At 41.4% G+C, this 15,276-nt stretch overlaps 2 pseudogenes across 2 annotated transcripts in view; both read left to right on the forward strand.

The window, feature by feature from the left end:
- The first annotated feature begins 1,087 nt into the window (after positions 1–1,087).
- LOC308649480 (large ribosomal subunit protein mL42-like) lies at positions 1,088–4,038 on the forward strand (annotated as a pseudogene). Its single transcript has 2 exons — positions 1,088–1,587; positions 4,021–4,038. The product of its transcript is annotated as a large ribosomal subunit protein mL42-like (transcript).
- Positions 4,039–6,240: 2,202 nt separating this feature from the next.
- The window catches only part of LOC308649998, a 125,949-nt pseudogene continuing 116,913 nt past the window's right edge, over positions 6,241–15,276 (forward strand). The window contains exons 1-7 of the transcript in view: positions 6,241–6,333; positions 8,574–8,682; positions 8,841–8,968; positions 9,785–9,909; positions 11,908–11,983; positions 12,700–12,780; positions 15,131–15,239. The product of the transcript in view is annotated as an uncharacterized misc_RNA (transcript). The remainder of the gene's footprint in view (positions 6,334–8,573; positions 8,683–8,840; positions 8,969–9,784; positions 9,910–11,907; positions 11,984–12,699; positions 12,781–15,130; positions 15,240–15,276) is intronic.

A 15,276-nucleotide genomic window follows, 5' to 3' on the forward strand; every position in this document is an offset into this window, starting at 1 on the left:
TAGCTACTCTGTAAGAGTAGACAGGAAGATCACTTAAGGTCAGATATTCAAGACCAATCTATGTAACATAGTAAGACTCCACCTCAGAAAAAAAAAATGTTAAATACCTTTGTATAAAAATAATCCACAAAACCATCTACATGTATGTGAATATATATGTCTGTATATATACATATATATGTATGTGTGTGTGTGTGTGTGTGTGTGTGTGTATATATATATATATATATATATATATATATATATCTGGTATTAGATTACCAATTATGTCAAAGTTGAAAGGATGCCACCAGGTGTCAAATGAGGTAATTTGTACAAATGTTTGGTAGGTTGTTCCAGTAGATCAAGAAAATAAATGGTATAGAACTTATACGGAGGAAATGGGAGTTCTTCACAGAGTGATGTTAGGAGGTCTTTATCCTAAGAGATTGGAAATATATCTTGGAATATATCCTTAACCACTAATATCTGAAAGGTGCCATGCAATTAAACCTACAATCCAGCACTGAAATTCAGTTTTCCATCTAACTGAACTCATAGTTCAATGTAAGGATCTGTTTTGTTGCTTCAATCTGGAGAATTTTGCCAGATTTACATTCTTGATGACTAAGCTAAGCCAATTTGACTATTTCAGTGATTGGATTTTTTGTAGTCCCAAAGAATCAGAATTAGTGAAAGTCGACTCATTTTCTTTTCACAACGGTACCATCAAGTAGAAGAACTAAGAATCAGTTACTATTCTGCCATGGTTACAAAGATGTTACCAAAAATATGCAAAAAGCTAGTCCCCCATTCTATAAACCAGGTGAAGTACACTGATGTTGCAATGTTCCAACATTAGGTCTCAGCAAATGTTCAAGAGAGTTGGTAAAATCTAGATGTATTACTTTCATACTCTAGAACAGTTCTCTGCCTAGAACCCAGGATTTTAGAAGGCCTTGAATATCCTAATGCATATACTCATTAAGAATCAAATAGGCGGAGGTGGTCTCCTGGAATAAAAATTGGTGTGCCTAGAAGCATATTTTAAAGGTGGTTGCTCTTCAGAACATCTTTCATCATATGGTCTGATCATCTTTATAACACCATGGCAGCGATAGCATTCAAATGGATGATATCAAAGAGAAGTCTCTGGAAGCATTTATTTCCAGTTCAAAACAGTGCTTTTTCTGGTGTTTGTCATAAGTCCACATTTTCTTCTCTTCCAGATGCCTATAATTTCAAAGTAGAGCTTGCTTTGACATCTGATGGCAGGACGTTAGTATGGTGTCCTATTCTGTGGATATCCCATGTGAACATACACAACCTATTTCTCAACCAGATCCTGTGCACAGTAAGGAAGAAACACATGATCAAGTGCTAAAAACCAGATTAGAAGAAAAAGATGAACACCTTGAGCAAGGACCCATGATAGAAAAATTTAGCAAAATGTTCTTTACTACTAAACATCGTTGGTATCCTCATGGACAGTATCATAGATGTCATAAGAATCCGAACCAAAAGACAGATGATATTGAGACTCCTGGGAGAATCAAAGAAAAATGTTATCTGGTGTCTCATTTGCCATTTGAGAAAATGCAATCTAGCGTATTCACTAATATGTTATTTGGTAATATAATAAAATGTCTTTTCATATATTAAAAAAAAGAAAGAAATATGCCCCTCTATCACTTGGGATCTAGCACCCAGTGTTGGCATCCTACAGTTCTTAACATCACTCTATCTCCTATGCCTTTGAAATACAAGATTTTAGGTTACTCTACTTTCTATCCATGCCAGAGACAGAACTGTTTCAGAGTAAAAGAGAGTTTATTTTTTGAAGCATTTAATCCATTTGATTTTCTTTCAAAATATTAAATTTAAAATATGATATTTATGTGAATAGTTTTTAAAATTTAAAATTTATTAAATATAATTTATTGAATTTTAATTTTGTAACAATTCTGAATATAACTTAAATTATGAACATACCTAATTTTTCAACATTCAACATTTATTTTTAATAATTTTAGAAAATAGATTGGTTTTTAAATACATTTGTGCTTTGAGTGCAATTACATTTTTGATCAATAACATCAATAACATCCATACAACACAGATTATGTAACAATTTTGATGATGACAGCCTAATCAGTGACTTTGTTGAAATAAAATCAAGAAAAAATAATTATATGGAATAAACATGATTTAATAATTATGTCTTTATTCATTAATGATTTTAAACATCACTGTTCCATTAACAGAATACCAGACAATAATAATTAAATTTGATCTTCTTGGATATTTTACCAAACATGTCTTTTTTCTTTTTCTTTTTTGTGCTGCTGATCAAACCCAAGGACCCATGCTACCAGCATTCACTCTACCACATCCCTAACCTATTATGTCTTATGAAAACTATGGCAAAAAAAATTGTAGGAGAGCCTCCATTTTTACTTTCGCCCCAGAGCACCCAAATGCTTTGATTAAGAGGATAAGAATCCTAAGGTCAGGGACAAGGGCACCTTCAGAAGAAGGGTGTTATTGCTCAAGTATCAGGATTCCCAGTTTAGTCCAAAGTGGAGGTGTACACAGTTTTTAGTAAACACAAATATCCTGAACTTCACTCATTTCACACACAAATTCATTTTCACATATATTATTCTAATTAACAAAACTTTGATGCTGATTTAAAAAAAAAAGAAAGAAAGAATGCTTTCAGAGAGTAGGAATTTGTTACATCTTTCAAATGCTAACCAAATGCCTCTGGAGTGTGTATTCTTAATTAGAGTATTTTAACCATTAACTATCCCCAGGGTGCAAATTACAATTAAGGGTCACACTACATATTACTGTTTAAGTAGGAGTATTTTAGAGTAAACTATAGCAAATCTAACAATCACCACGTATAAGGGCTTTATAAAGCAAGAGTTCTGTCATTAATTAGCAAGTCTTTAATGTGTCCCAGCGAGTCCTTGATTCAGACTTTGATCTAAAAGGTCAGAAGTCATTCAGTTCTATCCTGGCCTTTTCAAGGAAAAGGAAGCTTGACTAAATGGATGGTTAGCACTTATCTGTGTATTCATAGATTTATTCAACTAATACTTATTGAGTTTAATGTATACAAAACACTGTGATAGCTTTGTAGGTGAATGGATGTAATTATGACAGTCTTTATATTAAAAGTATTTTCATAGTCCAGTATAAAAAGGCACATACATTTCAATATGATGTAATAAGTGCTATAATAAAGATCACCAAGGAAGATTTCACCAAAGAGATGAAAGCTGCATGCAACTGACCTTGAACGTTAAGGAGGAATTTAGGGTATAATGGGGAACCAGAAAGGCTCTCCAGGAGAGGCAACAGTGGTGAAAATATACAGAGGTGTGAAAGAATGTGACTTGTAAAATAACAGCAGTGAAGCAGTCAGGTGTGGCTCAGGCTAAGGTGTGAAGAGTGCTGGACCATGACTGGAATAGTAGGTAGTATCAGAACACTGAAGGTCTTTCATGCCATCTTAAAGGTTTAGACTTAGTTCTGGAAATTATGGGAAGCCACTGAATGACTTCAACAAGAAGATAAGGTTTTCAGATTTGTGTTTTAGAAAGGTATCTGTAGGATTGTGGAGAAAAATGTCAGTTCGTTGAGTTTCACTCTGTGAAGTAAGTATAAGAGGTATTTTCACTCACATTTGATGTAAGAGGCACTAGATCTGGTAAATACCATTCCAAAATGGAGAAAAATCAACACATTGTCCAGAAAGGAATGTAGGTAGAAACCTCTGTGTAGTTCATCTTTGGCTTCAGTCTTCTTATCCTTGAAAATAATTATTAATCACTAAGTCAGGTTACACTGTTGATACCAGATTTTTGCATAATTGATTGGATCAGAATCTGAATCAGGTACTCTGAAGCTTCAATTTCAATGATTGGATGGTTGTGGGTATTGAATAAGAGCTGTAAAGCCCTTGTCATATATAAAAGCTAATAAAAAATCCTTTATTACTTGTATCCCTTCATACATCTGATTTTGTTTCAGCGAATAAGCCAGTGCTGAACACAAAGTCAGTATTCAATCAATATGTGCTCATTGGAAATTATGTACATTTTTAAAAATAGACTATTTTACATATACCTAGGTAGGAAACTAATTCTATAGTGAATTATCTTTATTTGCAAATCTTATTTTTTGCTGACTATTGTAAAAGCTAAAAGTTTAATTTTGCACAATTCTTCATACTTTCAAAGAATTTTTCAGCTATATTATTAGGGAAACTATGGGAAAATATATTCTTATCTCCAAGGAAGAAATGGGAAAAAACCTTTGCAGATACATTAAAGAATTCTTCCAAATGACACAGTACCAGTGTAATTTAACATACATTAAAGTGTCCCTGAAGCTGAACCCAAACTCAGACTTACTTTTTCCTTGCCCAATAATTTTTTCCATATGCCAAACTATTTCGGGTAAATAAAAATGTACCTACAGTGTACCTGAAGAAACAATTAATTTGACTAAAATAATATAAAGTATTAGACAATGAGCTGGGCCTGATGGCACAGGCCTGTAAACCCAGCAGCTCCAGAGGCTGAGGCAGGAGAATAAAAGTTCTGCAATTTAGTGAGGCCCTTAGCAATTTCGGAAGACCCTACATCAAAATAATAATAATAATAATAATAATAATAATAATAATAATAATAATAATAATAATGATATACTGGGGATGTGACTCAGTGGTTAAGTGCTCCTGGGTTTAATTCTGTTCCACCTCCTAAACTCCCCCTCACTCTCCTTACCCCCTCCCCAGAAAAGAATTAGGCTAATTCATTTTAGGCTGGGCACAGAGTAGGCACTGATGTTTGCATAATTATAAACAACATGTAACAGCATGCCTATTACAGTGCCTGGTTTACAGTAATCCGTATATACAAAATAGTTATTGTTTAAATTCCTCTTTTCGATAAATATTTTAAAGGAGTCGCTTTCCCCTAATTAAACTTTAAGGATAAGGTTCATTATTTTAACAGTTTCTATTTGGGCCTAACACATCACATTGGAAAGCTGCCCTGTGCCTCAGGTGATTTATCCCTTCCACTACCCAGATGCAAATTACACTTTGCTTGCTAAACTAAGGACTCAAAAGCCCCTGATGGCTTTTTGTAGCCCTTTCTGACACAGCCAGAGAATTCAATGCCCTTCCCAATAGAAACAACTAAGCGCCTTCTCCTAAGCTGGAGGTCCGCTACAGTGAAACCTCCCGTATAAAAGGCAAATAAGGGGCTGGGGATGTGGCTCAAGCCGTAGCGTGCTCGCCTGACATGCGTGCGGCCGGGGTTCGATCCTCAGCACCACATACCAAAAAAGATGTTGTGTCCCCCGAGAACTAAAAAATAAGATATTTCCCATTGTTTGTTTTGTGTATTTTCTGTTTTATTCAATTACTTTAGTAATTTCTATCAGGATGAATAAAAATGAATGAAATCCTTATTTTGAAATAGATCATCTTTATGATACAAAGTTTTATAAAAGTTTGGCTTATAGCCCATTATATCTATAAAAAAAATATTAAAAATTCTCTCTCTCCTCTGTCACTCTCTTTAAAAAAAAAAAAAAGGCAAATAAGAAGGCAGCGTCCCCTTTAACTCCCGCCCATTACGCAGGCAGCATCCAATCACTTTTCTCAGTGGCGAGGCAGGGGCCTAGGTCTGGCTCCGCGGAGGACGGGCGCGAGACCAGCGCGCATGGGCGGAGTACAGAGATTTGTCTGTCAGCTGAGCGCCTGGAAGGGCTGGGTGGGGGGTGGGGGGCGGGGCCGGAGAGCTGCTGCGCCTGCGTGGTGGGCGTTCTAGGGGAGCAGTTGCTGCCGCCGACGCCTCGGCCAGCACCGCCGCCGACGCCTCGGCCAGCACCGCCGCCGACGCCTCGGCCAGCACCGCCGCCGACGCCTCGGCCAGCACCGCCGCCGACGCCTCGGCCAGCACCGCCGCCGACGCCTCGGCCAGCACCGCCGCCGACGCCTCGGCCAGCACCGCCGCCGACGCCTCGGCCAGCACCGCCGCCGACGCCTCGGCCAGCACCGCCGCCGACGCCTCGGCCAGCACCGCCGCCGACGCCTCGGCCAGCACCGCCGCCGACGCCTCGGCCAGCACCGCCGCCGACGCCTCGGCCAGCACCGCCGCCGACGCCTCGGCCAGCACCGCCGCCACCACCGCCCCGGCGTTGGGGTGTAAAATTAGGAATTCCTGCGGCTGGTTAACGATGAAGCAGAGTTGGAACGTGCCGGCTTTCCTCAGCAAGCTGTGGACGTTTGTGGAGTAAACCCACACCAACGAGTTCATCACCTAGAGCCAGGTATGGTCGGGGCACCACAGCCTCCAAACGCCTCCTCCCGCTCCCTCCCCCGGGGTTGTCCCTCGCGGCCTGAGGCTCCACGCTCCCTGCCAGGCGCGGGGCGGCTGTGCGGCACCGCGCGGCCTTTGCGGCACCGCGCGGCCTTTGCGCGCAGCCTCTAGAGGACCCACCCAACCGCCTCCTCCCGCTCCCTCCGCGGGGTTGTCCCTCCCGGCCTGAGGCTCCACGCTCCCTGCCAGGCGCGTGGAGGCTGTGCCGCACCGCGCGCGGCCTTTGCGGGCAGCCTCTAGAGGACCCACCCAACCGCCTCCTCCCGCTCCCTCCCGCGGGGTTGTCCCTCGCGGCCTGAGGCTCCACGCTCCCTGCCAGGCGCGTGGAGGCTGTGCGGCACCGCGCGCGGCCTTTGCGGGCAGCCTCTAGAGGACCCTCCCAACCGCCTCCTCCCGCTCCCTCCCGCGGGGTTGTCCCTCGCGGCCTGAGGCTCCACGCTCCCTGCCAGGCGCGTGGAGGCTGTGCCGCACCGCGCGCGGCCTTTGCGGGCAGCCTCTAGAGGACCCACCCAACCGCCTCCTCCCGCTCCCTCCCGGGGGGTTGTCCCTCGCGGCCTGAGGCTCCACGCTCCCTGCCAGGCGCGTGGAGGCTGTGCGGCACCGCGCGCGGCCTTTGCGGGCAGCCTCTAGAGGACCCTCCCAACCGCCTCCTCCCGCTCCCTCCCGCGGGGTTGTCCCTCGCGGCCTGAGGCTCCACGCTCCCTGCCAGGCCCGTGGCGGCTGTGCGGCACCGCGCGGCCTTTGCGGGCAGCCTCTAGAGGACCCCTGGTATTGGTCAGGAGGGTAGCTGGGGCCCAGCCGCACCGCTCGCCGCGGGCCGCGGTGGGGGAGGGGCGGCCCGTAACGGTCCGGCCGGGTCGCGTTCCCAACCGGCCCCGCGCAGCCTAGGCCGAGGATGTACCTAGGGCGCGGGAGCCACGTTATTGCACACTCATCCTCCATCTGGCTGGGGTAGGGATCAGAACCCGGAGATCCAGGCCAGGCTCTTCGGCGCGGGGTTAGCTGGGGAAATCTGTACCCTAGCGACCTGACCACACGCACACACCCCTCGCTTTGCATCTGGGACCTTTTATGAGGAGAGCTGTCGGGGGAGTAGACAGATGTTCAAACACAGGCTATTGCTTATCAATCCCTAAAAAACAAATACCAAATGTCTTCTTTGATATAATGAGAGCAATCATGACTAACTTTTTAAGACTGAATATTTCATTGTATATACTACATTTTGTTTATCCATTCAACTGTTGGACATTTTGGTTGTTTCTACCTTTTGGCTATTATAAATAATGCTATTGTGAGCTTCAACGTTTATGCTTCTTTTTCTTCTTTTAAGTACATATCTATAACAGGAATTGCGGGATATTATAGTGATTGTTTTAATTTTTTGAGGAACTACTATACTCTTTCCATAGTAGCCACACTTTTATAATCCATTGGCAATTCACACGAGTTCAAATTTCTCCACATCTTCATCAATACTTATTTTTTGTTTTTTGCTCATGACCATCTTAATGGCTACGAAGTAGTAGGTATCTCATAGTGGTTTTGATTTTATTTCTAATGATTAAGTGATATTGAGTGCCTTTTCATGTGCTTATTGACTATATTTATAAATGTTCTTTGGAGAAAGGTCTACTACAGTCCTTTGTTTTGTTTTAGTTAGGTTGTTTGATTTTTGTTGTTGAATTGTAGGAGTTTTGTATGTATTGTGGATATTTATTAGATCCTCCTCCCTCAGCCTTCCTACCCTCTGGGATTACAGGCTTGGGCCCCCTCACCTGGCCACTGTTAACTTTCAGTTTTAATGTAGTAAACATATAGCTTCGAGTTTTGCAGTCGATTTGTAATCAGTGCATCTTAGTATAGTGTCTACTACAGATATTGATAAAATGTGTTTCCTTTTAATTTATCTTATTTATTGTATTGTTATACAAGATAGCAGAAATGGTCTATTTTTCTTATTTAATGGAAATGCTAATGATATAATGCAGTATTTGGTGTCAGGTAGATATCGAAAAATTTAATTGCAGTTTGGCACTTAATTGCAATTTGTTGTTGTTGTTGCCATTATCAGGAATAGAATTTTGATTTGAAGGTATCATGGAAGGACTGGTCAGGACAGGTTTGGGATTCATATATATGAGTGTGCCAGAGAACCTTAACTAATTGACCTTTTCTGGTTTTCCTTAGAATGGCCAAAGTTTTCTGGTCTTGGATGAACAAAGATTTGCAAAAGAAATTCTTCCAAAATACTTCAAGCACAATAACATGGCAAGCTTTGTAAGGCAACTAAATATGTGTAAGTATGGCCAGCAGTTTATTTGTTCTGCTAACCAATTACTGATTAAACCATTTTTTTCTCATTAAGATAGATGATAAAGGAAAATTCCACACAAGCATTGTGACTTTTTGACTATTGTCTAATTCCAGTGTGATTAAATTTTCAATTTTTTTCAGATGGTTTCCGTAAAGTAGTACATATTGACTCTGGAATAGTAAAGCAGGAAAGAGATGATCCTGTTGAATTTCAGCATCCTTTCTTCAAACAAGGCCAGGATGACTTGTTGGAGAACATTAAAAGGAAGGTGAGTTGTTGTTAACATTATTTAGCTAAGATTTTGACATGTATGATTGACCAATGAGCAATTTTAGCTATTGTAATGCAGAATGTACAGAAATTACTCAGGTGTTCTTTGTTAGAATGAATCAGACCAATAAAACTTTAATTAAATATTCTATCCTCCACCTTTCCCTGTGTTCATCTGTAGTGAGAGCTCATTCTTTATTTTCTTGATGAAAGGAAAATGCTTACAACATTCTGATTGAGGATGAAGAGTCATTATTATATTAGGAAGGTTCATTCCTGTGTTGACTGAAAAAAAGTCCTCACTGTAGGACTTTTTTTGTTGTTTACTGATATATATCCATTGTACAGAATAAGTACTTTGTACATGGTAGGCATTAATTATTACATTTTTGAATGAATATCTTTTGCTGAAATAAGATATTTTTACTAAATCCATAAAAGGGCTGTAAACCATGAAAGAAAATGACCTGCCATGTAGCCATTACTGTATAAATTTAATTAAAAGTGGAATGTGGTAATAAAAAGGCTTGAGAAAATTACAGGGAATTTGGCAGAAGGAAAAGAAAAAAAACCCTAAGATGTTACTGCTCATGGAAACTTAAAGAAATTTTGTTTTGTTTTGTTTTCTGATTATTTCTTGCTTTCTCTCTGGATGAGCTGTGAAGTGTATTCTTTTCCTAGAATTCCACCCTGGGCTTTTAGAACAAAATCTCCCTTTGAGTAGATCACAAAAAATTCTTATAATAGGGAAGCTTTGAATTATAATCATGGGTGTGCCGTGTATTTTTGATTTTCTAAATTTGCTTTTTGAAAGGTTTCATCTTCAAAACCAGAAGAAAATAAAATTCGCCAGGAAGATTTAACAAAAATTATAAGTAGTGCTCAGAAGGTTCAAATAAAACAGGAAACAATTGAGTCCAGACTTTCAGAATTAAAAAGGTAAACCATTCTTCCAAATATAGTACTAATGTGTTGGGTGTTGGAGTTGTCTGGTGCATTGGTTCTTACTACTTTTGATTTGTAGTCATAGACTTAACTTTAATAACACGTTTTAATTGTGATGGTCAGGATCACGTATGAACCTAAGAACATCAAAACAATTTGATAAACAAATATTACTGAAGAAACAATAAATCTTTAGTGTAGGAAATGCATTTCTACTTAGGTGTTCACAAACAAAAGAGGGCACACACAAAAAATCTTATGTACTACTCATCCTCCCCCCCCCTCCTTTAAAATTCTTCCTTGAGTTCTATTAGGAAAAAGTAGGACACAAAAAGTAGGGAATAAAAGAACCCAAGAGATTTGCCCTACTTGATATTTGTCCTGCATAGGTGTGGGAGAATGTTATTTAAACCTTTTCTTCAAAAAGATGCTTTGTTTTGTTTTATGACATTACTTGATAGGTTTTCCTAACTTACAAAAGTAATAAGTTTATATATATATATATATATATATATATATATATATATATATATAGAGAGAGAGAGAGAGAGAGAGAGAGAGAGAGAGAGAGAGAGGTATTTTACTACTCTTAGTAAGCAGGTGAGATTTTTCCCTTTAATAGTTTCCAAGGGCTTGAGAGTAGTTCCTTGAAGTATTCTTCACCCATTTCAGTTATATTCCTAACTATATTTTAATAGTAACCTTGGGCTTTGGTTCTTTTTTTGAATAAATATAAATTTCTCCATTTTGCATATTTTATTTAATCACTGAGGATGTGTCTGTTCGCTATACTTTGACCTAATTCTTTGAATCTTAGTATAGCTCTTAAGGAAATAGATCCCCAGATCATCCTTTAAGTGTTAGAGGCAATGATCTCCTCCTTTAGTAGGCAGATAATAGCATCTTTAAAGGTGCGTCTGAAAAAATATAGCAGTTATTCAGTAAGTAAGTATTAAAGAAAATCTCCTTTTCATATACCTCTGTATTTAAATCCACATTTCTTTTTGTAATAATTCAGACTGAGAAAAATAGCTTTTGTGGAGATTAACAAAAGTTGAAAATTATTTAATTGGTAGATTATCTTTTATATCTTCTCACCATTTTCACAGTGCAATTTCAATTAAGAAACGGCAAAGGAAAAGAATCTTAGTATTGGGCAAGTTATTGGTTTGACATTGTTGAATATTCCATCTTTTTTTTTTTTAATTTTTATTTATTGATTATTTAAAGCATTACATAGCTCATGATATATCATCTTTCATACATTTGACTCAAATTGTGTTTTGAACTCCCATTTTCACCCCAAATACAGACATCTTTTAAAAAAATAAAACAGTGGTTTGTATATGCTTGTTTGAGACAGTTATCAAGGTAGTTTGAGAGTCTCACTTTAGTTTGGCTTTAACAGTTATAGAATTATCTTTGTGACACTGGGCAGGTTCCCACAAATTCTCTGTACCTCAGTGTCCTAATCTTTCAAGACAATTATTCCTTACTTGGCTGATTTTAGAGAAATTTAAATGCTTAATTGAAATGTTTAGCATAGTGCCTGAAGCACATCAAGTGTTCAGTAAATGTCACTTTTGTTTCCTAAGGTGATTCACAAATTCTAACCTCACTTAAGTGATGAACATTAAAAAAAGTAATGAACCACATTATCAAAAGGAGTAAATTGCTTGCTACCATATGGATATAGAAGTGTGTTTTAAGTGGGTTTTTTTTTTTTTTTTTTTTTTTTTTTGTATATTTTGCCATGAATAGCAGATAATACATTTAAGAGGGAACGATTCTGGAGTTGTGTTGAGATAGTTGTCATTCCTGTATTATTGAACCAGCTTTCTGGTCTCATAAAAATACATATCATAGTGAAAACAAACATAGTTAAGTTCTCTAGGTTTGTGTTTTTTAATTCTCTAGTATTCTTAATTAAGATACTGGGGTTTGGTTTTCTGACTAAATCTTTTTTATTTATTTATTTTTTAATTATAATAGTGAGAATGAGTCCCTTTGGAAGGAGGTGTCTGAATTAAGAGCAAAGCATGCACAGCAGCAACAAGTTATTCGAAAGGTAAGAAGCTCTTTTCCTTGTGACTATCATTTGCATTTGTTTAATGAGTTATGTGTGTAACACAAAGAAAACTGTTGAGTAGTTAGTAATTGATCTTAGTTTTTTATGTATTAAATACACAAAAGTAAAATTTTGAAGACAAACAAATTAAGCCAAGTGTTATATATCCTTTTTAACAACAGCAGAAACATTTCTCATAGCTAATGATGATTTTTCTATACTCTCATATAATATCTCAGTAGCTTTTACCTGGCATAACAATTTTGAGATACTTTATTCTTGGGAGCTTAATTAATACACTAGCCAATTTCTTAGCACTTTTTATTATTATTACTATAAAACAGTCTTACTGTGTTTTGTGGGAGATTTCCCCTTACTTTTTAATATAATAGGCATAGTTAATTTTTAAATAATTTGACCCAATTAGGAATTCAAAAGGATTTTTCAGTGGATGCCATTAAATCATAAAATCTGCGCCCATGGGCGGAGCACAGAGATTTGTCTGTCACCTGTGGTCACTGGGCCTCCTAGCCTAGCTGAGCGCCCTGCAGGGCTGGGTGGGGGGCGGGGCCCAAGAGCTGCTGCGCCCATGCGGTGGGCGTTCTCGGGGAGCAGCTGCTGCCGCCGCCACCTAAGGCTTGGCCAGCACCACCACCACTGCCGCTGGGTTGGGGTGTAAAATTCGGAATTCCTGTGTCTGGTTAACGCTGAAGCAGAGTTGGAACGTGCTGGCTTTCCTCAGCAAGCTGTGGACGTTTGTGGAGGAAACCCACACCGAGTTCATCACCTAGAGCCAGGTATGGTCGGGGCACCGCAGCCTCCGAACCGCCTCCTCCTGCTTCCTCCCGCGGGGTTGTCCCTAGGCGGCCTGAGGCTCCTCGCTCCCTGCCAGGCGCGCGGCGGCTGTGCGGCACCGTGCGCGGCCTTTGCGTGCAGCCTCTAGAGGACCCTCCGAACCGCCTCCTCCCGCTCCCTCCCGCTCCCTCCCACGGGGTTGTCCCTCGCGGCCTGAGGCTCCACGCTCCCTGCCAGGCCAGCTCTGGCTGTGCGGCACCGCGCGAAGCCTTTGCGTGCAGCCTCTAGAGGACCCTCCGAACCGCCTCCTCCCGCTCCCTCTCGCGGGGTTGTCCCTCGCGGCCTGAGGCTCCACGCTCCCTGCCAGGCGCACTGCTGCTGTGCGGCCTTTGCGCGCAGCCTGTAGAGGACCCTCCGAACCGCCTCCTCCTGCTCCCTCCCATGGGGTTGTCCCTCGGAGGCCTGAGGCTCGCTGCTCCCTGCCAGGCGCGCGGCGGCTGTGCGGCACCGCGCGGCCTTTGCGCGCAGCCTCTAGAGGACCCACCCAACCGCCTCCTCCCGCTCCCTCCCGCGGGGTTGTCCCTCGCGGCCTGAGGCTCCACGCTCCCTGCCAGGCGCGTGGCGGCTGTGCGGCACCGCGCGCGGCCTTTGCGGGCAGCCTCTAGAGGACCCTCCCAACCGCCTCCTCCCGCTCCCTCCCGCGGGGTTGTCCCTCGCGGCCTGAGGCTCCACGCTCCCAGCCAGGCGCGGGGCGGCTGTGCGGCACCGCGCGGCCTTTGCGCGCAGCCTCTAGAGGACCCACCCAACCGCCTCCTCCCGCTCCCTCCCGCGGGGTTGTCCCTCGCGGCCTGAGGCTCCACGCTCCCTGCCAGGCGCGCGGCGGCTGTGCGGCACCGCGCGGCCTTTGCGGGCAGCCTCTAGAGGACCCCTGGTATTGGTCACGAGGGGAGCTGGGGTCCAGCCGCACCGCTCGCCGCGGGCCGCGGTGGGGGAGGGGCGGCCCGTAACGGTCCGGCCGGGTCGCGTTCCGAACCGACCCGCGCAGCCTAGGCCGAGGATGTACCTAGGGCGCGGGAGCCACGTTATTGCACACTCATCCTCCATCCGGCTGGGGTAGGGATCGGAACCCGGAGATCCAGGCCAGGCTCTTCAGCGCGGGGTTAGCTGGGGAAATCTGTACCCTAGCGACCTGACCACACGCACACACCCCTCGCTTTGCATCTGGGACCTTTTATGAGGAGAGCTGTCGGGGGAGTAGACAGATGTTCAAACACAGGCTATTGCTTATCAATCCCTAAAAAACAAATACCAAATGTCTTCTTTGATATAATGAGAGCAATCATGACTAACTTTTTAAGACTGAATATTTCATTGTATATACTACATTTTGTTTATCCATTCAACTGTTGGACATTTTGGTTGTTTCTACCTTTTGGCTATTATAAATAATGCTATTGTGAGCTTCAACGTTTATGCTTCTTTTTCTTCTTTTAAGTACATATCTATAACAGGAATTGCGGGATATTATAGTGATTGTTTTAATTTTTTGAGGAACTACTATACTCTTTCCATAGTAGCCACACTTTTATAATCCATTGGCAATTCACACGAGTTCAAATTTCTCCACATCTTCATCAATACTTATTTTTTGTTTTTTGCTCATGACCATCTTAATGGCTACGAAGTAGTAGGTATCTCATAGTGGTTTTGATTTTATTTCTAATGATTAAGTGATATTGAGTGCCTTTTCATGTGCTTATTGACTATATTTATAAATGTTCTTTGGAGAAAGGTCTACTACAGTCCTTTGTTTTGTTTTAGTTAGGTTGTTTGATTTTTGTTGTTGAATTGTAGGAGTTTTGTATGTATTGTGGATATTTATTAGATCCTCCTCCCTCAGCCTTCCTACCCTCTGGGATTACAGGCTTGGGCCCCCTCACCTGGCCACTGTTAACTTTCAGTTTTAATGTAGTAAACATATAGCTTCGAGTTTTGCAGTCGATTTGTAATCAGTGCATCTTAGTATAGTGTCTACTACAGATATTGATAAAATGTGTTTCCTTTTAATTTATCTTATTTATTGTATTGTTATACAAGATAGCAGAAATGGTCTATTTTTCTTATTTAATGGAAATGCTAATGATATAATGCAGTATTTGGTGTCAGGTAGATATCGAAAAATTTAATTGCAGTTTGGCACTTAATTGCAATTTGTTGTTGTTGTTGCCATTATCAGGAATAGAATTTTGATTTGAAGGTATCATGGAAGGACTGGTCAGGACAGGTTTGGGATTCATATATATGAGTGTGCCAGAGAACCTTAACTAATTGACCTTTTCTGGTTTTCCTTAGAATGGCCAAAGTTTTCTGGTCTTGGATGAACAAAGATTTGCAAAAGAAATTCTTCCAAAATACTTCAAGCACAATAACATGGCAAGCTTTGTAAGGCAACTAAATATGTGTAAGTATGGCCAGCAGTTTATTTGTTCTGCTAACCA

This window comes from Spermophilus citellus (assembly GCF_964194105.1).
Source record: "Spermophilus citellus genome assembly, chromosome: 5".
NCBI lineage: Eukaryota > Metazoa > Chordata > Mammalia > Rodentia > Sciuridae > Spermophilus > Spermophilus citellus.